General features: G+C 44.1%; 1 pseudogene; it reads left to right on the plus strand.

The window, feature by feature from the left end:
• The first annotated feature begins 16,019 nt into the window (after positions 1 to 16,019).
• LOC101594301 lies at positions 16,020 to 20,860 on the plus strand (annotated as a pseudogene).
• The last annotated feature ends 1,174 nt before the right edge of the window (positions 20,861 to 22,034 follow it).

Genomic DNA, 22,034 nt, shown 5'->3' on the forward strand with positions numbered 1-22,034 from the left:
TTTTTTTAAATTTTACTTTTTTTTTAGTCTCTGAAGGTATGGTCTTGCTCTAGCACAGGCTGACCTGGAATTCACTATGTAGTCTCAGGGTGACCTCAAACTCATGGCAATCTTCCTACCCCTGCCTTCTGAGTGTTAGGATTAAAGGTATATGCCACCATACCCAGTTTATGGTGACTTTTGAGTCATCCCAGAGGTCACTGCCATCTAAAAAGAGAAGCTTCTCTAACCAAAAGTGAGAGTAGCATTAATATATGAACATAAACATTAAGAAAAGTGCTTACAGGGAAGTTTGGTGGCATAATATATGCATTTAGCCAGACACCAGCAGGCATTACTCCCCTAGGGCTCATGACTTCCCAGGTCATAGGCTTTTGACTAGGTTTTCAGTACCAGGCATGTATTCCCTACCATGGAGTGGGCCTCCAGTCCAATTAGAGAGCAGCTGGTTTCCCCATAACAGACAAACCACTGTTGTACAAGTTGGCACATTTGAACCATTTCTGCATCTCTGGGATAAAACCTAACTGGTCAGGGTGAATGATTTTTTTGATATATTCTTGTATTCTGTTTGCCAGTATTTTGATGAGAATTTTTGCATTCATTTTTATGAAGTAAATTGGTCTGTAATTTTCTTTATTTTGTTCTGTCTTTGTCTGGTTTTGGTATCAGGGTGACATTGGTTTCATAGAAGAATTTTGGTAAAATTCTTCCCTTTTCTTTTTTTTTGTTTGTTTATTTTTATTTATTTGAGAGTGGCAGAGAGAGAGAGAGAGAGAGAGAGAGAGAGGCAGAGAGCAAGAGAGAGAATGGGCATGCCAGGGCCTCCAGTCACTGCAAACAAACTCCAGATGCATGTGCCAACTTGTACATCTGGCTAACGTGGGTCTTGGAGAATTGAACCAGCATCCTTTGGCATTGCAGGCAAAGACCTTAACCACTAAGCATTAAGTGGTTTACTTGCAACTGTTGTAATTTATTTTATTTATTTATTTGAGAAAGAGAGAAAGAGGCAGAGAGGGGGTGGAGAGAATGGGCATGCCAGGGCCTCTAGCCACTGAAAATGAATTCCAGATGCATGTGCCCCCTTGTGCATCTGGCTTATGTGGGTCCTTGAGAATTGAACCAGATTCTTTTGGGTTTGGCAGGCAAACACTTTAACCACTAAGCCATCTCTCCTGCCCCCATAATTTCTTTTTAAAAAATACTTTATTTATTTATTTGAAAGAGAGAGAGATTGAAAAAAAAAAAACAAAAACCAGAGGGCACATGAAGAGAGCTAGAGAAAGAATGGCATACCAGGGCCTCTAGCCACTGCAAATGAACTCCAGATGCATATGCCACCCTGTGTATCTAGCTTAATGTGGGTCATGGGGAATCAAACCTGGGTCCTTAGGCTTCCCAGGCTAGCACCTTAACTACTAAGCCATCTCTTCAGCCCTCTAATTTCTTCCTTTCTTTCTTCTTTTCTTTCTATTTTTTTTTTTTTGCTTGGTTTTTCTAATTATCTGATATATTTTTAGACATGTACATCAGACTATTATCTTCAGGGTAGGAGCATAAGGTGCCAGGTGTGGCTCTTATATTACTCCCAGAATAACAGCAGAAGTGACCCTAGGTGTTGAGTTTGCCTGCTATGAAAGTGTTCTAGTAGGGTGGGAGGAGCAAAATATGGTGAATTCTAGTATTTACCTGAGTAATATACACAATCAAAACCAGCACAGAGTACATATGCAAGAATGGGGATTAAAACAAGCAGATAATCTAGCAACTCCACAGTCCCTAAGGGTGTATGTTGATCCACACCCTTAATCCTATAGACTGGGAGGCTGAGATTCCTTGTCTGCAGTGGGTTCTAGGTCAGCCTGGGCCTGAGTGAATCCCTGCCCCCAAGAAGGACAGAAGAAAAAGACAAAAAGGTACTGTAAATCAGGTAATATCAAAAGCAGCTCTGTGAAGGTCAAGCTAATTGGCAAAAGTCTAATCTTTGCACACACTAAGCCTGGCAACATGGAAAACTATGCACCTTGAGTGGAGCCTTGAAGACCAGAAACTCAACAGCTTCTCCAAAGATTTCCTGATAAATATAAACAAATCTGATCTGACCTGGTACAAATTCATGATCTGTCTTATGCTCAGACTCCCCATAGCTTTGACTTTCTGAATCTGAATAAAAGCTGTGAGTACAGTCAGGAGAAAGCTCTCCAACACATCTCCTGACCCTCCATTAAATCATATTTTGTCTGTTGTATGTTCATTTCGCATTTATCCAAACACTGCTGGACCATGTACACAATCCTCCCGATTATCCATAATGACAGCAGCTCTGGCAGAATGTCACACTTTAATCCTGGCCTACCTGTAATTATGTATGTACTTTTGTTGGCTGTCAACTCATAGCAGTCCTCCTGCCTCAGACTCTTAAGTGTTGGGATTATAAGTGAAGCCACCATGCCCAACTGGCAATTTATAATTCTCATGTGATATGCTATAATTTCATGTTTTCCTTCTACTCTTTTGACCTTTTCTTTCTTTAAACTTTTTACTTCTTGACGTAAATGGTTTACCTTGAACATGGTCCAGTGTTTTATAAATGTAGCCATATAAGCATGGATCAAATGGTAATGACTCTTAATTCTTATCTTTCTTATCAGTGACTAAGCACTTGCCAAAAATTATCCTTTGATGTTGCTGTATCTCCACTTTCTACTTCTAAAATTATATTCAGACCATTGATTGAAAGCTAATTGGAAATAGCTTTGCAGCAAAGTGATTGATACTCCAGCTGGTCTATGGCCCCTGATCTTCAGTCTTTGTAAAAATATCAAATGTTAGACCCTCACTGTGCTTCATGACAGTAGCTCACTTCACCCTACAAACGACTTTGAGACTGGGCCAGGTTCCTGTTTTTACCCTAAATTTATAGATGTAGATAGCAAAATACAGAGGAGATGAGCAACTTTCCCACATGCACACATGGTTGGGCTGGCGTGCAGCTCAGGGCATGTGCAAGGCCCCATATTTGGTCCCCAGTACTGCAAAAGCCGCAAGCAAACCAAACCAAACCAATCCTCACACCGAGAATGGGAAGCTGAGACCTGCATGAGAGGGATCTGTCTGGATCTCTACTCTGCTTGCAAATTACAGCCTCTGAAGGGTTGGTGCCTGAATATCTCGGACTTTATAAAATGAACACATCGCCACAGATTATGCCATGCCAGGCTTGGGACCTCTAGGTTAAAAGCCATTCTATCTTACTTATTTATTTGAGAAAGACAGAGAGAGAATGGGTGTGCCTGGGCCTCCAGCCACCGCAAATGAACTCCGGACACATGTGCCTCCTTGTACATCTGGCTTATGTGGGTACTGGGGATTCAAACCTAGGTCCTTAGGCTTTACTGGCAAGTGCCCTAATCAGTAAGCCATCTCTCCAGCCCTAAGAGCTATTCTAAAGGAGAGGTGGTGGGCTGGAGAGATGGCTTAGCACTAAAGGCAATTGTCTGCAAAGCCAAAGGACCTAGATTTCCTTCTCCAGGACCCGCATAAGCCAGATGCACAAGGTAGCACATGTATCTGGAGTTTGTTTACAGCAGCTGGAGGCCCTGACATGCCCATTCTCTCTATCTGCCTCTCCCTCTGCTTCTTTTTTTCTCTTTGTCTCTCAAATAAACAAAATAAAATATGTTAAAAATAAAGGAGAGGTAGCTGGGCGTGGTGGCTCACGCCTTTAATCCCAGCACTCGGGAGGCAGAGGTAGGAGGATCGCCATGAGTTCAAGGCCACCCTGAGATGACAGAGTTAATTCCAGGTCAGCCTGGACCAGAGTGAGACCCTACCTCAAAAAACCAAAAAAATAAAAAATAAATAAATAAAGGAGAGGTAGTGTTAATTCATTGGAAGCAAGAAAGGAGGACGAGTGGCTGAAAGGGACATTTCTATGTGCCAAGAAAAGTCACAGTCCTGGGCTGGAGAAATGGCTCAGCAGTTATAGTGCTTGCTTGCCAAGCCTAACAACCTGCGCTTAGTTCTCCAGTACCCACATCAGCCAGATGCCCAGAGTAGTGCATGTGTCTGGAATTCGTTTGCAGTGGAGACCCTGGAGCACCTATACTCTCTCTCTCCTTTCTTTCCCTGTGTTTCTCTCTCTTTACAAATAATTGAAATGTTTTTAAAAAGACTTTGAAACATTCACAGTTCTGAAAAAAAAAAAAAATGTTGGTTTCTTTTGCTTTTCATGTAAAGAAAACTAGATCCAGCCCAGGCCCGCAGCCTCTGGAAGCAGCGGTCCTTTCTCAGCAGGCTTCCAACTGGGCACTTTTCTTTTCTAGCTGACCTGCGGGGGCTGCTCCCTGTCTCTGACATCCCTGCTCTCGCCCTGCAGAGGAAACCGCACAACGTGCTTATGCCTCATGGTATCACCACTTCCTGGAGATAGAAAACAGGCGGAATTCAGTAGCTGCTGAATTCTTCTGGAACCCTTCCTTGGGTCTCCTCTCCTATCTCCCAAGCCCAATTCTGAAACTCAGGACATCAAACTTGAGTAGACATTGGTTTATGTGGGTGGAGGTGGGTGTTAGTGGGGTGTAGCTCTGGCCTTGGAAGTTCCTTACAGCTCATGGTTTGCAAGAGAATGGGGTGTAGCCACCAAACACACCCCTTTCTCCCCTCTGCTAGGAGCAGATGCTCAGGAGCCCAGGACGATGCTCCACTAAGAGCCAAGGGCTGCATTCCGTGACCTGGTTGTCCTTGCACACACTCTCTGTTATGGTTTCCACCTGACATCCACCCTTGAAGGTAAATAGCATTATCTTTATTTTATCAAAGAAGATACTGAAACTTCCAGAAGACAACTTACCCCAGGTCATGGCAGTATGGGACAAAAGTAGGGTTTTAACTGAAAAACCCAAGTTCTTAACATTCCTACTGCCTCTTCATAACAGACCCAGCAGTCAATCTTGATCAACTGGTTAGAGCCTCTGCCCCGAGGGATTAGTTGAAAAGTGTTCCCAGAAGTGCTTTGTAATCTTCAAGGCAGAACTATAAACATGATTAGTCTTTGAAACACCCCAGAAAGTTGGAATGGTAACACCCCAGGCACTGTGATGAGTCTACAGGAAAGATATATGGGCCCCGTGAGGTCAGTCTGGACTTCCTCATATTACAATACTTCATTGCTGCCTGTAGGTATCCACCTGTCCCTATCCCACAATGACCCCCTGTGAAACCCAAAGTAACTATGTGTTGACCCAATCATATTCTTTCTGGCTTTTCCAAAAGTTTTATTTCTTACTCTTCCACTTATTAAAATTTTCTTTACATAAACATTATGTTTTCCCACATGCCATAAAATGTTTTAAAAGGGGCTGGAGAGATGGCTCAGTGGTTAAGCACTTGCCTGTGAAGCCTAAGGACCCTGGTTCGAGGCTCGATTCCCCAGGTCCCACGTTAGCCAGATGCAAAAGGGGGCGCATGCATCTGGAGTTCATTTGCAGTGGCTGGAGGCCCTGGCGCGTCCATTCTCTCTCTCTATCTGCCTCTTTCTGTCTGTCACTTTCAAATAAATAAACAAAAATATTTCTAAAAAATGTTTTAGAAGTTCTCTGTGTGTATTGTTATGTTTGCCCAGTAAAATAAACCACTGTTTTCTGTATTGTGTATAACAAGGAAACTCATTAATTGCATAATGGCTTCATGCTCCTTGACCTAAAATGTGGAATGTGCTCAGTATTAAAAATTAAAACCCATGCATCAAAATTTAATGACTAAACAGGAATATTAAAGACCAAGGTGTTATTTGGACCCATGTAAGATGGCCATGGGATTCATGATGGAAATAATTGACAGATCTTGACATAAGACAAAACCTGATGTTTGTGATACTCAATTAGTGTAAAAGTATCTGATAGCCAAGTTTTATCTTTGGGTTTTTTTTTGGGGGGGGGGAGTTTAAGGTAGGGTCTCACTGTAGCTCGGGCTGACTTGGAATTCACTATGTAGTCTCAGGGAGGCCTCGAACTCTCAGTGATCCTCCTACCTCTGCCTTCCAAGTACTGGGATTAAAGATGTGTGCCACCATGCCCAGCTCCAACTCTATCTTTTTAATTTATTATTTATTTATTTTTATTAGAGAGAGAGAGAGACTTGGCACACCAGAGCCTGGGCTACTGCAATAAAACTCCAGCACTACCTAGTGGACATGTGCGACCTTGTGCTTGCCTCACCTTTGTGTGTCTGGCTTATGTGGGATCTGGAGGGAGATCTAACATGGGTCTTTAGGCTTTGCAGGCAAGCGCCTTAACTGCTAAGCCAGCTCTCCATAACTCCACGTTTTATCTTTTTTTGTTTGTTTTTCAAGGTAGGGTCTCACTCTAGTTCAGGCTGACCTGGAATTCACTATGTATTCTCAGGGTGTCCTTGAACTCATGGTGATCCTCCTACCTCTGCCTCTCAAGTGCTGGGATTAAAGGTGTGCACCACCATGCCCGGCTCCAAGTTTTATCTTGATTGTCCTTGGCTCCTCCCCGTCTCTCAGGCATAGTCCCAAGTCCCAAGTCCCAAGAGGGACAAACTCCAACTCTTAAGTCATCTGGCCTCCTTGCACTCACTTTGTTTTCCACTTTTTATGATGTTTTAAGCATTTCAGAGTGTTTATATATAATGTGTGGGTAATAGTGACATCTCCCTTATAAGGTTGTACAGGGATAGATAACGCTGGTAAAGTTCCTGGTATGCAGAAAGTGCTCGATAAATGAGAGCTAGGATTGTGAGTGTGTTTGCTTAGTTAATTGACTATTAATGAAAGTTTCTTGATATTTTTGTGGTAAATCATGATTTCAAGCATGTTAGCATAAAATTTAATGTCATGTTGTGCAACCATCCATATCCTTTTCTGAAACTTTTTAATCACTTCAAAAAATTCTGTATTGGCGTCTGGAGACATAGCTTAGAAGTTAAGGTGCTTGCCTGCAAAGCCAAAGAACCTTGTTCAATTCCCCTTTGACCCACATAAGCTAAATGCACAAGGTGGCACATGCATATGGAGTTCGTTTGCAGTGGCTGGAAGCCCTGGCATACCCATTCTCTCTCTTTCTCTCTCTCTCTCTCACTCTGCCTCTTTCCCTCTCTCAAATAAACTTAAAAAAAAATTCTGTATTGGGGCTGGAGAGATGGCTTAGTGGTTAAGGTGCTTGCCAGCAAAGCCCAAGGACTCAGGTTTGGTTCCCCAGTACCTACATAAAGCCAGAAGCACAAGGTAGTGCATGCCTCTGGAGTTTGTTTGCAGTGACTACAGGCCCTAGCATGTCCACTCTTTCTCTCTCTTTATCTGCCTCTCTTTCTCTCTTTTCTCTTAAATAAATAAATAGCCAGGCATGGTGGCACATGCCTTTAATCCCAGCACTAGGGAGGCAGAGGTAGAGGGATCATAGAGAGTTCAAGGCCACCCCGAGACTACAGAATAAATTGCAGGTCAGCCTGAGCTAGAGTGAGACCGTACCTCAAAAAACAAAAAGTAAAAACAAACAAACAAAAAACACCAAAAACTAATCCCAGCACTTTAGAAACAGAGGTAGGAGGAGCACCATGAGTTCGAGGCCACACTGAAACTACATACTGAATTCCATGTCAGCCTGTGTTAGAATGAGAGGGCCAAAATAATAATAAATAAATAAATAAATCTTTTAAAAATGTCTGTGCCCATTAAACAATAACTTCCTATTCTCTCACACTTTTTTTTTTTTTTTTTTTGAGGTAGAGTCTTGCTGTAGCGCAGGTTGACCTGGAATTCACTGTGTAGTCTCAGGCTGGCCTCAAGCTCACAATAATCCTCCTACCCCTACCTCCCGAGTGCTGGGATTCCAGGTTCACACCACTACATCTGCTAAGGGTCTCTCATTGATATCAGAGCTTGCTGTTTTTTATGAACCTGGGATATTCCCTGTTCTTTCCTCTCCTTTGTGGGTCTGGCATTACAGGCATGTGTGTCCATACCGAGCTGTTTATGTGGGATCTGCAGACTCAAACTCGGGCAGTTTCAGGCACCCTCAGGCTCTTGTGCTTGCGTAGGAAGTGCACTTATCTTCCGAGCCAGCCCTCCAACCTACTACAATATTTTTATCTATTCAACTGTTGACAGACTCTTGGACTGCTTTCACCTATTGGCTATTGTGAGTGATGCTACTATGAATATTAGTGTATAATTATTGGTTTGGGTTTCTGCTTTCAATTATTTTGAATATATACCAAGGTGTGCATTATGAACTAAGTGTTTATGGCCTCAAGATCCACATGCTGAAATCCTCCCTTCTAATGTACTGGGCAATAGTCTTCGAAAGGTAGGTAGGGTTAGGGGAGGTCGTTGAGGTGAAGCCGTCGTGAATGGACTAGCGCCCTGTGAGAGTCATAACAGAGCCAGCATGAGGACAGCACGAACGAAGCTGTCTCGGCATCCAGAAGCAGCTTTCATGCAACACCAAATCCGCTCATCCCTTGCTCTCGTACTCCCAACCCCGAGAGCTGTGAGAAGAACACACATGCTGTCTGGATGCCCAGTTTCTTTATTTTGGTTTTTTTCAAGGTAGCGTCTTGCTCTAGCCCAGGCTGGCCTGGAATTCATTATGTAGTCTTGGGCTGGCCTTGAACTCACAGCGATCCTCCTGCCTTGGCATCCCAAGTGTTGGGATTAAAGGCGTGCACCACTGCACCTGGCTAGACGCTCAGTTTATGATATTTTATTATGGTAGACCAAGGTAACAGTGGAATTTCTAGATCATTTGATAGCTCCATGTTCAACTTCCTGAGAAACTGCCAAACTGCTTCCCATGGTGGCCATATTATTTTTCTTTTCACTCAGCAGTGTACAATTTCTCTGCATCCTGACAAATACTTATTCCATTTTTTAAACTTGAATGGTTCTACACCCTTGACTTTCTCCCCCACCCCCATATGTATTTGAGAGAAAGAAAGAGAGAGAGAGAGGGAGAAATAGAGAAAGAATGGGTGTGCCAAGGCCTTTTGCTACTGCAAACTAACCTCAGATGCACATGACACTTTGTGTATCTGGCTTTATATGGGTACTCGGGAGTTGAACCCAAAGTTGAACTGGTGTCTGAAGGCTTTGCAAACAAGCGCCTTAAACCACTGGGCTATCTTTTCAGCCCAACCCTTGACTTTCAAGTATTTATTTTCATAAGGGAAAATGTGCTCTTGTGCCTTGATGAAATAACAATCTTCCTTAGTCTTAAAAAAAATTAATTAATATGTTTATTAGAGAGAGAGAGAGAGAGGATGAGAGTGAGAGGGAGAGAATGGGCAATGACCATGGTCTCCTGCCACTGCAAGTGAACTCCAGATGCATGTGTCATTTTGTGGGTCTAGTTTTGCGTGGGTTCTGGGAAACCAAACCCAGGCCATCAGGCTTTACAAGTAAGTGCCTTTAACCACTGAGCAATCTCTCCAGCCCCCTCCTTGGCCTTGTCTCCCACTGAGGGAAGGGAAGGTATAATAAGGTTTTATATACCTAAAGCCATCTATGTCAATAGTCATGTTAGGAGTCCCAGTCCATTACAGATGCAGGAGAAAGAAATGTTTTACAGCTTATTCAACAAATAGCACTGGGTAAATTAGGTATCCATATGTAGAAGAATGAGACTATAATCCTATCTCTCTTCCTATATGAAAATCACCTAGATCAAAAGTCTTGATGTAAGACCTGAACCTTTGAAACTACTAGAGAAAAACACTTCAAGCCGGGTGTTGGTGGCGCAAGCCTTTAATTCCACCACTAGAGGGACAGAGGTAGGAGGAGCGCCATGAGTTCAAGGCCACCCTGAGACTACGCTGAGACTATGTAGTGAATTCTAGGTCATTCTGGGCTAGAGTGAGACCCTACCTTGAAAAATCAGGAAAAAAAATCCACTTCAAGATATAGGTAAAGGTAGGTGGCTCATAAGTTCAGGGTCAGCCTTGGCTATTTAGTGAGTTCTAGGTCAGCCTGAGCTGTTTGATGAGTTGAGGGAGAGGATGTTTAGAGGATGTTTGTACCAGATGACTCAAGAGCTCTATGCCTCTTGGACTCCAAGGTTCCTCAGAGTAATAAGAGTCTTGTGCAATGGAGGGGAAATAGGAGTCAAACATACCCAAGGTCAAGACTGTTTAGCCATGCCTGTGATCTTGGTCAAGAATCTTAGTTATTTTGTAAAATAGAGACAGTACCTTTCAGAAAATTAAAAAAGAAGGAAAGAAAGAAAGAAGAAAGAAAAAAAAAAAAAAACAAAGCTAAGCATGGTGGTGCACACCTTTAATCCCAGAACATGGGAGGCCAAGGTAGGAGGATTGCAGTGAGTTCAAGGCCACCTTGAGACTACAGAGTAAATTCCAGGTCATCCTGGGCTACAGTGAGACCCTATCTTGAAAAACCAAATTATATATATTAAAGAAGAACAAACAAACAAACAAACAAAAACCCCAACTCATCCATTCAACAAATGGGCAGATGAATTCAGCAGACAGTTCTCAGAAGAAGACACACCCCAGTCAGTGAGTGTAGTAGAAAGACATGTTGGAAATGCCAGTCTACACTGAGATTCTGTCTCATCCTGATCAGAATGGCGGCCTTCAGGAAAGCTGGGTAAGGAAGCTTCTCTTTTCAGATGGCGGTGACCTCTAGGGAAACTCAAACCCCATCACAGTGCTGAGAAGAAGTGACAGTCGAGTGATAAGCATAAAGTGAGGCATCTCTATTATACCCTCCAAGGCTCAGGGATCAGAAGAGGTGGAAGAAAGAATGTAAAAGCCAAAGGAAGGGGAGGAGCGCTTTAGAATGCTGTTTTGCAGACAAAAAGTGGCCATTACATTCATAACCTCACCGTGGCTGATGCTATCTGCAGAAGACCTGCATAATATAAGGGACAAAAATGATTATCAACATAGAATAGGGGCCAGTTGGAAAGAAGGGGTTCAATGAAGGGGGATTGGTGAGGGGAGACAAAGGAAGGTGGTGGGAGGGGATTATGATCAGGATACATTATGTATGGATGTTGTCAATAAGGTTTAAAAAATAGCTAAAAAGGGACTACAAAGATGGCCCAATGGTGGAAAGAGAGAGAGAGAAGGGAGGGAGGGAAGGAAGAAGAAAGGAAGGAAGGAAGGGGATGGAGCTCAGCTGGCATGCACAAAGCTCTGAGTTAGATTACCAGCACTGAATAAACTGGGCACAATGGCACAAGGCTATAATCCCAGCACTTAAAAGGTAGAAGCCGACCCCACTGAGGAGGTCCCCAACAGAATGGGGGCAGGGACGAGGGAAAAGAGGGTACCAACACATGATGTATCCACATGAAATATGTTGTTAATAATAATCACAAACATAAAATTAAAATCTTATTAAATAAAATAGCACCAATTCACATAATTTAAATAATTTTATTACACAAATTGATTTTTAAAAATTATGTTGGCTTCTTATCTGTTCATTCTACTAAAATATTAAATTGGTTTTTATGCTGGATAAAAATTAAAACAGTCATTATGCATTTGGCAAAACCTGTAGAAATGAATCCCAATAAAATATAGACTTCAGTTAATAATAATATATTCATATTAGCTGGTCACTTGTAACAAATGTACCACACCGGTGCAAGATATTAATGGAGGAGATATAAGGATCATATATGGGAATGCCCTACTTTCTATTTAGTCTTTTCTGTAAGCTTAAACATGCCCTATGAAATAAAATATATCAACTAAGGAAAAAAAAAAAAAAAGATTTTAAGCTGGGCGTGGTGGCACATGCCTTTAATCCCAGCACTAGGGAGGCAGAGTTAGGAGGATCACTGTGAGTTCAAGACGTGAGATCCTACCTCGGGGGGGGGGGGGGGGGAAGATTTTGAAATTAACAAGAGAGATATGATAAAGTAGTATTGCATGTTATGGTAAAGCAAATTCACCCCAAATTCATCTTTTGAAACTCCAAGCCCCAGGGGATGATATTTGGAGATGGGATGTGGGAGGTCTTTAGGAATAGATGAGGTCATGACAGTGGCACTCCTGATGCATTGTTCTTGAACAAGAAACCTGCAAACTGCTTCTCTTAGCCACAGGATGACACCAGTGCCAGAAGCTACTGTTGATAGCATGGCCAGAGCCCATCCCTGTCTAACCTGTTCTTAGACTTGGAGTCTCCAAAACTCAGGGAAAATAAATTTGATTCATCATTTCTGGAGTAGTTATGACACCCTGATCTGAGCAGCCTCCATAAGTTGTTTTAGTAATAGTGATAATTATGTTTTTTAATCAATTTTTGTCCTCGTAGATATAGCAGAATGCTCCCTCTTCAAGCTAATTAAAATCTTATTAAGAAACACACACACACACACACACACACACACACACACACACACACACGGTAGAAGCAGGAGGATCAGAAGTTTAAGAATATTCTCAGGTAAACAGTAAGTTTGAGGCAAGCATAGGATACATGAGACCCTGACTCCAAAGAATGAGGAGATGGAGAAGGAGCAGAACAGACAGGAAGAAAGGAAAGAAGGAAGAAATTAAATAACTACACATGCTAATGAAGAGTGTGTGTGTGTGTGTGTGTTGGGGAGAACCCTTATACACTGCTGGTAGGAATGTAAATTAGTGCAGCCAGTATGGAAAACAGTATGGATGTTCTTCAACAGTTGAAAGTAGAACTAATATGATCCTTAGTTACCACTCCTTGGTATATACCCAAAGAAATCTAAGTCATGCTACAATTACTTGCATACCCATGCTTATTGTAACACAAGCCCAGATATGGAATCAGCCTAAGTATACATCATCAGCTGGGTGTGGTGGCGCACGCCTTTAATCCCAGCATTAGGGAGGCAGAGGTAGGAGGACTGCTGAGAGTTTGAGGCCACCCTGAGACTACATAGTGAATTCCAGGTCAGCCTGAGCTAGCATGAGACCCTACCTCAGAAAAAAAAAAAGGTATGCATACATATTGGAGTTTTGTTCAGTCAAAACAGAATGAAATATCATTTATAGAAAAATAGATGGAGGATTGGAGAGATTCCTCAGTGGTTAAGGCACTTGCCTGCAAAGCCTAACGACCCAATTTCAATTCCCCAGTGCCCACATAAAGCCAGTAGCACATGCATCTGGAGTTTGCAGTGGTTAGAAGCTCTGGTCCTCTCCCTCATTCTCTCTCTCTCTCTCTCTCTACTTGCAAATAAATAAATAAATAATTTTTTAGAAAGAATGAAAATGGAGATCATCATGTTAAGCAAAAATAAGCCAGACTCAGAAAGACAAATATCATGTTTTCTCTTATGTGCAAAATTTAGAGTTATTTTATTTTATTTATTAATTGTTTTAGGTAGGGTCTCACTCTATCCCAGGCTGACCTAAAAATCTGTAGCTCCAGACTGACCTCAAACTCACAAAGATCCTCCTACCTATGCCTACCAAGTGCTGGGACTAATGGCGTATACCACCGTTCCCAGCCAAAATTTAGATTTTAAAATATCAGATATGGAGACTGGAAAGAGAGCTCAGTGGTTAAGGATCTTGCATTCAAAGCCTAATGACCTAGGTTTGATTCCCAATACCCACATAAAGGCAGATGCACAAAGTGGTGCATGCATCTGGAGTTTTTTTTTATTGTTATTGTTCATTTTTATTGATTTATTTGAGAGTGACAGACAGAGAGAAAGAGGCAGATAGAGAGAGAGAGAGAATGGGCGCACCAGGGCCTCCAGCCACTGCAAGTGAACTCCAGACACGTGCGCCCCCTTGTGCAACTGGCTAATGTGGGTCCTGGAAAATCAGGCCTCGAACCAGGGTTCTTAGGCTTCACAGGCAAGTGCTTAACCGCTAAGCCATCTTGCCAGCCCTGGAGTTTCTTTTTTAAGTATATTTTATTTATTTGAGAGAGAGGGAGGGAGGGAGAGAATGGGCACGCCGAGGCCTCTAGCCACTGTAAATGAGCTCCAGATACATGCACCACCTTGTGTATCTGGCTTATGTGGGTCCTGGAGAATTGAACAAGGATCCTTTGGCTTTGCAGGCAAACACCCTAACTGCTAAGCCATCTCTCCAGCCCTGGAGCTGCCTTTTTTTTTTTTTCCAATTTTTAAAATTATTTATTTATTTATTTGAGAGCGACAGACAGAGAGAAAGACAGATAGAGGGAGAGAGAGAGAATGGGCACGCCAGGGCTTCCAGCCTCTGCAAACGAACTCCAGACGTGTGCGCCCCCTTGTGCATCTGGCTAACATGGGACCTGGGGAACTGAGCCTCGGACCGGGGTCCTTAGGCTTCACAGGCAAGCGCTTAACCGCTAAGCCATCTCTCCAGCCCCCCCCTTTTTTTAACAACTTCCATAATTATAGACAATAAACCATGATAATTCCCTCCCCCCTCTGCTTTCTCCTTCACAATTCCACTTTCCATCATATCCTCTCCCCCTCTTAATGAGTTTCTCTTTTATTTGGATGTCATCATCCTTTTCTCCTACTATGATGATGGTCTTATATAGGTAGTACCAGGCACTGCAAGGTCATAGATATCCAGGCCATTTCGTGTCTGGAAGAGTGCATTGTAAGGAGTTCTATCCTTCCTTTGGCTCTTACATTCTTTCTGCCTCCTCTTTTGCAATGGACCCTGAGCCTTGGAAGGTGTGATAGAGATATTTCAGTGCTGAGCACTCCTCTGTCACTTCTTCTCAGCACTATGGTGCTTTCTGAGTCATCCCAGAGGTCGCTGTGATCTGAAAAGTGAAGCTTCTCTAACCAAAAGTGAGAGTAGCATTAGTATATGGGTATGAACATTAAGAGAAGTGCTTACCAGGCAGTTTGGTGAGCATAATATATGTATTTAGCCAGACACCAGCAGGCATTACACCCCTAGGACTCATGAATTCCCCTATTATAGGTTTTCAGTATCAGGCATGTATTCCTTCCTGTGGAGTGGGCTTCCAGTCCAATTAGAGAGCAATTGGTTTTCCCCATATCAGACATGCCTTTGGTTTGCCAAACTTAAGGCTTGCAGTGTCCACTGTTGTTAATCTCCACTGGTGATTTCTCTCTCTCCCCTGCAGCTGCATGCAGCATAGCTTTTTCCAGCTTTCTATCAGCTGGTCTACATGGAGGAGGTTTTCAGCTCAGCTCCAGCAGAATTTCTCAGTGACCTTCCAACCCAAGCATGTGGAGTTTTCACCAACAGGGTCTTACCATCTATTCCTGGTATGGATTTTTTTTTCAGCTGGAGCCCCTGGTGTGCCCATTCTCTCTGTCTGTCTCTCTTTGCTTGCAATAAACCTAAAAAAAAAAAAAAAAAAATTAAGTCAGTTACAACTGGGCATGATGACTATGCTTTTTTTTCTTTTTCCTTTTTCGGTTTTCCGAGGTAGGGTCTCACTCTAGTACAGGGTGACTTGGAATTCATTATGCAGTCTCAGGTTAGCTTGAACTCACAGCGATTCTTCTACCTGGCCACCAAGTGCTGGGGTTAAAGTATGCACCCCAGCAGTGAGGCTGCGGTAGGCCGATCACTAGCCTACAGAGTGAGTTTCAGGTCAGTCTGGATTCGAGTGAGATCCTGCCTGAAAACAAAACAACAACAAAAACAAATCACAAACAAGGAGATAAGAAAGTGGAAAAGCACTATTTGACCGGGTATCTGCCTGGAAGGTGTGGGGGACAAGAGATGGTTATGGGAGCATATGACTCTGTGCAAAAGTATGATGATCTACACACGTATGAAAATGTCATAGAACCCCATCACTTTAAATAGTAACGGAAGCAAAATGTAACAAAGAAGTGTACTCAGTGTCAACATCCCTTGCTTCTGTCCCCAGCACTGTTACTTTTCTGGTTATCGACTTCAGAGCCTTCCCTGGGAATCTCAGGTGCCCACTGCCCTGGGTAAACCGCGTGCCAGGAGTTTTACTGTCCGAGTCAAGGTAGAGAAGAAACCTCCTTCAGTTCAAGAATTCAAAATATGCAAGAGTTCCTGGCACACCTTAAGCCCTGAGAATGCGGCCGGACTGGCAGCCAGTGCGGGGCCAGGAGCTGGCCTGTCTTCCTCCCGACCCCGCGCGGGCGGTCCCCGGCGTAAGCGCGCAGCGCCCGGTCTCAAGGTCTCAAGCCCGCGGGACTTTCTGCCCATTTACCCCGCGCTGCAGGCTGGGCGGCTCGGAAGCGCAAGGCCTCCTTTTCCTTCTGACGTCCAGATGGCGCTCCTGCTCTCGCGCCCAGGACCAGAGCCAAGGCGCTTGCTGTCCTTCACTGTCCCGTCCGGTCTTCCCAGAAAGACCGGTTAATTCTTCCTGCACACACTTATTCCTTCATTAAAATTCCCATTGCTGCAAGAATTTCCCAGCTGGCCTCTGCACTAGTTAGGAGAGCCCCTCGGTGTAGCCGGCCGCTCGCTCGCAAGAGGATTGGAAGGGCAGAGACCAGCATCACAATCCAGGAGCAAGCCTTCCACATGCTTATAGTCTGTTCCTAAGAGCTGACACCAGCCTTTGACCCTGCAGCATCCCTCACTCCCATCCGCTTCACTTCCCAGGGCCACCACTTTGGTTGGTTGGATTGGTGTTAACTGCCTATAGCTGCCCACTGTACCTGTTTCGGTCACTTCCCACACTGCAGCCAGTGTAGTGTTTTTTGTTTGTTTGTTTGTTTTCCAAGGTAAGGGTATTGCTCTAGGCCAGGCTGACCTGGAATCTACTATGCAGTCTCAGGGTGGCCTTGAACTCATGACAATCCTCCTCCCTCTGCCTCCCAAGTGCTGGAATTAAAAGCAGGTGCAACCATGCCCGACTCAAGTAATTATTTTTTTTAATATTTTACTTACTTTATTTTATTTGCTAGGAGAGAGAGAAGAGAGAAGAGAGAGACAGAGGAGGGGGGAATGGGCATGCCAGGGCCGCTAGATACTGCAAATGAACTTCAGACCCATATGCCACCTTGTGCACCTGGCTTTACATGGTCACAGGGGAATTGAACCAGGGTCCTTAGACTTTGTAGGCAAGTGCCTTAATGTCTGGGCCATCTCTGTATCCTCAGAATAATGTTTTTAATAGAAGAATCTGATCATCTCTGGTCTTATTAAATCCCTTTAGTAGTTCTTATGATGATTAATCTTCCATTGGCAACTTGACTGGATTTCCAGTTCCTCTCAGAGGAGTCTTTTGAGGGCCTTTCAGACAGGATTAACTGAGGAAGAAATACTTGTTCTAAATGTGGGTGGCACTGTTCCCCAGAACTGGGAGCTCTGCTGGGATGAAAGAAGTAGAAAACTATCTGAGTGCTGGTAGTCCAGCTTGCTGCTTCCTGATCCACCAAGATGGACTGAGTTGGCCCACCATGCCTTTCCCACCAGGGTGGACTGAGCTTTCTGAAATTATTAACCAAAATAAAAGTTTCTTCCTTTAAGTTGCTTCTGTTAGGCATTTTGTCACAGAGGTGGAAAGCTTACTAACAGTTCTCACTGCTCCCAGGATCACAATCCAAATCCCTACCAGGGCACCCAAGTGGTCTGGCCACAAATCTCCTTCTTATCACCTACATGGGACACTTAACACTTTATGTTGTCATGCTCAGTTCAACTCACGAACCCGGCCTGAAATTCTCACTTCCTCTGTTTCTTCTCTTTTTTTCTTGGACAAGGTGAGGTGGTGGTAGATTCTTGCTTATTTACAGATCTCAGTTTTCACTTCTCTTCCAAAGGGACGTCTTCCCTCATTCCTCCTTTTATGCTCTTCTAGGCCCCTCAGCCTCCTTCATGCACTTTCCACAAGTTAGTTATATTATCTTCTTATTAATAGATATTTCTACTGGATCCCATGGGAGCCATAGACCATGTTTGTTTTGAACCTCTTCTCTCTTAGCAATCAGCACAGCATCCTGATCTGATAATTAATTGAATAAGGAGAGGGCCAGCTCAGCTTCAGTTCCCTCCTCCTCCCAAGCTCCACAACACTGCTGAGTATGCCACTGGCTCTGGCAGCAGTCCTGGAACACTGTCCATGGCCTGTCATCCCAGCTGGACTGGAGGACCTGTGGGCCAGGCACTGCATCTCCACGCAAGCTGGAGCTCTCAGTGCCCAGCCCAGTTCCCGGCACTTGCCATGTGCATAGTACCAGTTGATTTAAAGAATGAACAAAGATGCTAACTTTTCTTTTGTGTGTGTGCAGCAGTGTTGGTGGCAATGGAATGAAGTCATATTCCTTGATGCTTTGAAATGCCAAAGTGGCCATTTTTATAGGGTAGAGCTAGGAAAAGTTATCAAAATGTTGTGTCCTTTTATTGCAAGAACATGTTCTTTGATGTTTTGCTTGACACAGCAAAGCCTTTACTGGAAACATAAAAATTGGTTGTAGTTTTATGCAATAAGAGGAAACTATTGTTCTAAAGTGGCACATCCACAGAAACATGAACTGCATTTCTTCACTTGAAAGTGTTGTACACATTGTGTTTGCTTATGATCACATACATTCTAATCACAATTGTAAGCATCTTATAGTGGAAGATATGGTGGCAAAGACTGTCAGAAATGGACCTAACAGACCAGACCAAAGGGTAGAGACAGACACTAGAGTGGTCAGATCTGTGTCTGGGACACATTAGGTACGCCTGCCTCCAGGAAAGTGCAGAGATTCTAGGGTCAGGTCCAACATTATACCCGAGACATGGTTTTCTGAGAATTCTGAGTCAGTGAAGAAAGATGGAGATGTGTGTACGGAGGCCAAATGAGGTGTGGTTTTCTTAAAGAATTCTGAGTCAGTGAAGAAAGATGCAGTTGTGTGTCTTGGGTAGCGAGGGATGGAGGAAGTGACTATCCATGGCAAGTGAGATGGTTTCCTGGTTCAATGATGAACATGGTATGTTGAACAAAGTGTAGCGAGGACAACCCCCCTGTGATGTTGTGAGCCAAGTTTTGAAGTTGGGGCATTTAGTGAACACCCCTTAAACCCGGGCTCAGGTATCAGGGAGTTGGTGTACCTCCCTTGGGCTCTAGCACAGGCCAGGAAGGACAGGCTGCTGATTCACGTTTGTCCTTGAGATGCTTACCATTTGATTCTTTGGAAATAATAAGGAAATATATAATATATATATAAATAATAAGGAATAATATAGATAATATAATAATATAAGTAATAAGGAAAGACATTAAGTTACACATGGTATAAGAGTATAAATGTCATTTCCAGTATTGAAATTTATTTGAAATTAAAGTTGATGGGCTGGAGAGATGGCTTAGTGGGTAAGGCCTGCAAAGCCCAAGGACCCGAGTTCAATTCCCCAGTACCCATTTAAGTAAAGTCAGATCCACAGATGGCGCATGTATTTGGTATTCATTTGCAGCAGCTAGAGGCCCTGGTGCAACTGTTTTTTCTCTCTCTCTCTCTCTGCTTGAAAATAAATAAATAATTATTAAATTATTGTAAACTTTTTATTTAAAAGGAAAGCAATTAAAGTTGAAATGTAATTGCCATTGCAATGGTTCCAGGTGGTGGATACTTTAAGAGGCTGAAGTCCAGAGGTTTAGGTCTGCCCTCATGAATGGACTAAAGCTGCTGTCACTGTAGTGGCTTCCACCTTGTCTTAATTTCTCTCAACCCTCCCCCCACCCTTTTTTTAATGGCTTTTTGAGGCAGGGTCTCACTCTAGCTCAGGCTGACCTGGAATTCACTATGCAGTCTCAGGGGGGCTTCTAACTCACGGTGATCCTCTTACCTCTGTCTCTCAAGTGCTGGGGTTAAAGGGGTACACCACCATGCCAGGCTATCACCCTTTTCTTTTGTCCTGTCATGTGATGCTTTCTGCAGTGAAAAGGCTTTCATAGCTGTCAGCACTTTAATCTTGGACTGACCAAACTCCAGAATGAGGGCTGATTCAGTTCTGTTCGTTTAGGGTACCCACTCAGTGGTGGCAGCAAAACAGGCTACAGAACACAGAGAAGGCACATGGCAAAGCTTGCTCCAAAGCCTGCAAAATTGGATGAGGAATGAAGAAAGTGTTTCAGAACTTACACCTGGACAGGAAAATAGAAGTGAAGGGAGGCGGCTGGGAGCACGCATCCCATGTTATGTCTCCACTTCCTCATTCAATCCCTGCTCCTGCTAAGTTGGCTTGGATGTCCTCTGGTTGTCTCCCACATGGATTCCACCACTTCCTGAGACTTTGCCAATGGTGTTGACTTGAAAGCAGGTTCTGCAGTGAGTCCTTCCTCTCTATTCATCCTTACCTCCCTGCTGTGTGGCCTGAGGCCAGACCTCCTCATCAAGCCCAGGCCAAATCACCTCTTGCTTGGATAAGAACTTTGCCCTGTAAGAGCATGCCTATTGTTCAAAGAGTGCTAGACACATCCCTACCCTTTGGGAGTGCCTAAGCAAAGAAAATAACAGAAATGCCTTTTTCTTCTTTGACTCTTTCTGGGCTTTCAAGATATCAAAGCAAGATTGTGATGGGTCCTTTTGTGGAAAATTCTGGATTTCCCTGGGTCTTCCAGTAGGAGCTGTGATCAATTGTGTGCACAATACTGGAGCCAAAAATCTGTATATCATCTCTGTGAAGGGGACCAAGGGATGTCTGAACAGACTTCCTGCTGCTGGTGTGGGTGACATGGTGATGCCCATAGTCAAGGAAGGCAACCTGGGGCTAAGAAAGAAGGTCCACTCAGTTGTGATAGTTAGATAATGAAAATCATACCAAAGAAAAGATGGGTGTTTCTTTATTTTGAAGATAACTCAGGGTCATAGTAAACAATAAAGGCGAGATGAAAGGTTCTGCCATGATGGGACCAATTGCAAAGGAGTGTGCAGGCAGGTGGTGCGGGATTGCATCCAGTGCAGGCAGCATTGCGTGACCTTCCAGTGTGTTTGTAAAATATACCCATTAAAAAGTATGTGCTCCAGGGCTGGAGAGATATCTCAGTGGTTAAGGCACTTGCTTGCAAAGCCTAAGGACCCAGGTTCAATTCTCCAGGTCCCATGTAAGCCAGATGCACAAGGTGGCCCATCTGGAGTTCCATTTTCAGTGGCTAGAAGCCCTGACACACCCATTCTGTCTTTCTCAATCTCTCTCTCTCTCGCTCCTCCCTCTCTCTATCTCTAATAAATAAATAATAAAATTAAGTAAGAAGCATATTCTTAAAAAAAAAAAAAAGTATGTGCTCCAAAATAAAAAACAGAAAAGACAGCCATCAAAGAGGTCCCTCAACATAATATATGTACAGAAGACAAAAAGGCACTGGATTCGTATTGTAGAACTCAAAGAGGTTGTCTTCATGGATAGTGCCTCCTCTGCACATTCTCTTATTCGCTACACATTCCCTTATTCACTCCCAGAAGCCTCAGTATCACTCCTGTGCAGACGACTCCTTTCCCCCCACCTCTACCCTTGCCACCTCCACACCTTCACACCTCCCTCCCCCTCCAACGCTGCCTCCCTCTGCTTCCCTCCCCTCTGCCTTCCTCCACCTCTGCCCCCTCCACCTGCCTCCACCTCTGCCTCACCTCCCCCCTCCGCCTCCCCCTCCCTCCCTCTGCTTCTCCCTCCCTCCCCCAACTCTGCTTCCTTCCACCCCACCTCCCCTCTAACCCCTCCCCCTCCCCTGCCTCCACCTCCCTCCACTTCCACCTCCCCCCACTTCCACCTCCCCATGCCCCCACCTCCACCTCCCTCAACCTCACCACCTCTCCCTCCCTCTCTTCCCTCCCCCCTCCCTCCCTCCCTCTCTGTCAGGCACGCACTGCCAGGCACAGGCTGGAGCCTTCAGGAGAGGGGCCTGAGACTCCAGGCATGGCTAAGGACCCCCAGGCTGCAGGAGGCCACTCCAGCTCCAAGCCCTGCACACCTGAACTTAGTCTTTGCCCATAGCCCTGTGACCCTTAGCCAGTTGCCTAGGACACTCCTTATCAGCCAGCAGCCTTCACACAGTCCGGAGACCCTAGATCACCTGACACACACACACACACCCATTACCTACATGCCAAAATGAATGGCCCCATATGCTAATTAGGCATCAGAAATGAACTTGG

The sequence above is a fragment of the Jaculus jaculus genome, chromosome 9 (genome assembly GCF_020740685.1).
Source record: "Jaculus jaculus isolate mJacJac1 chromosome 9, mJacJac1.mat.Y.cur, whole genome shotgun sequence".
Lineage (NCBI taxonomy): Eukaryota > Metazoa > Chordata > Mammalia > Rodentia > Dipodidae > Jaculus > Jaculus jaculus.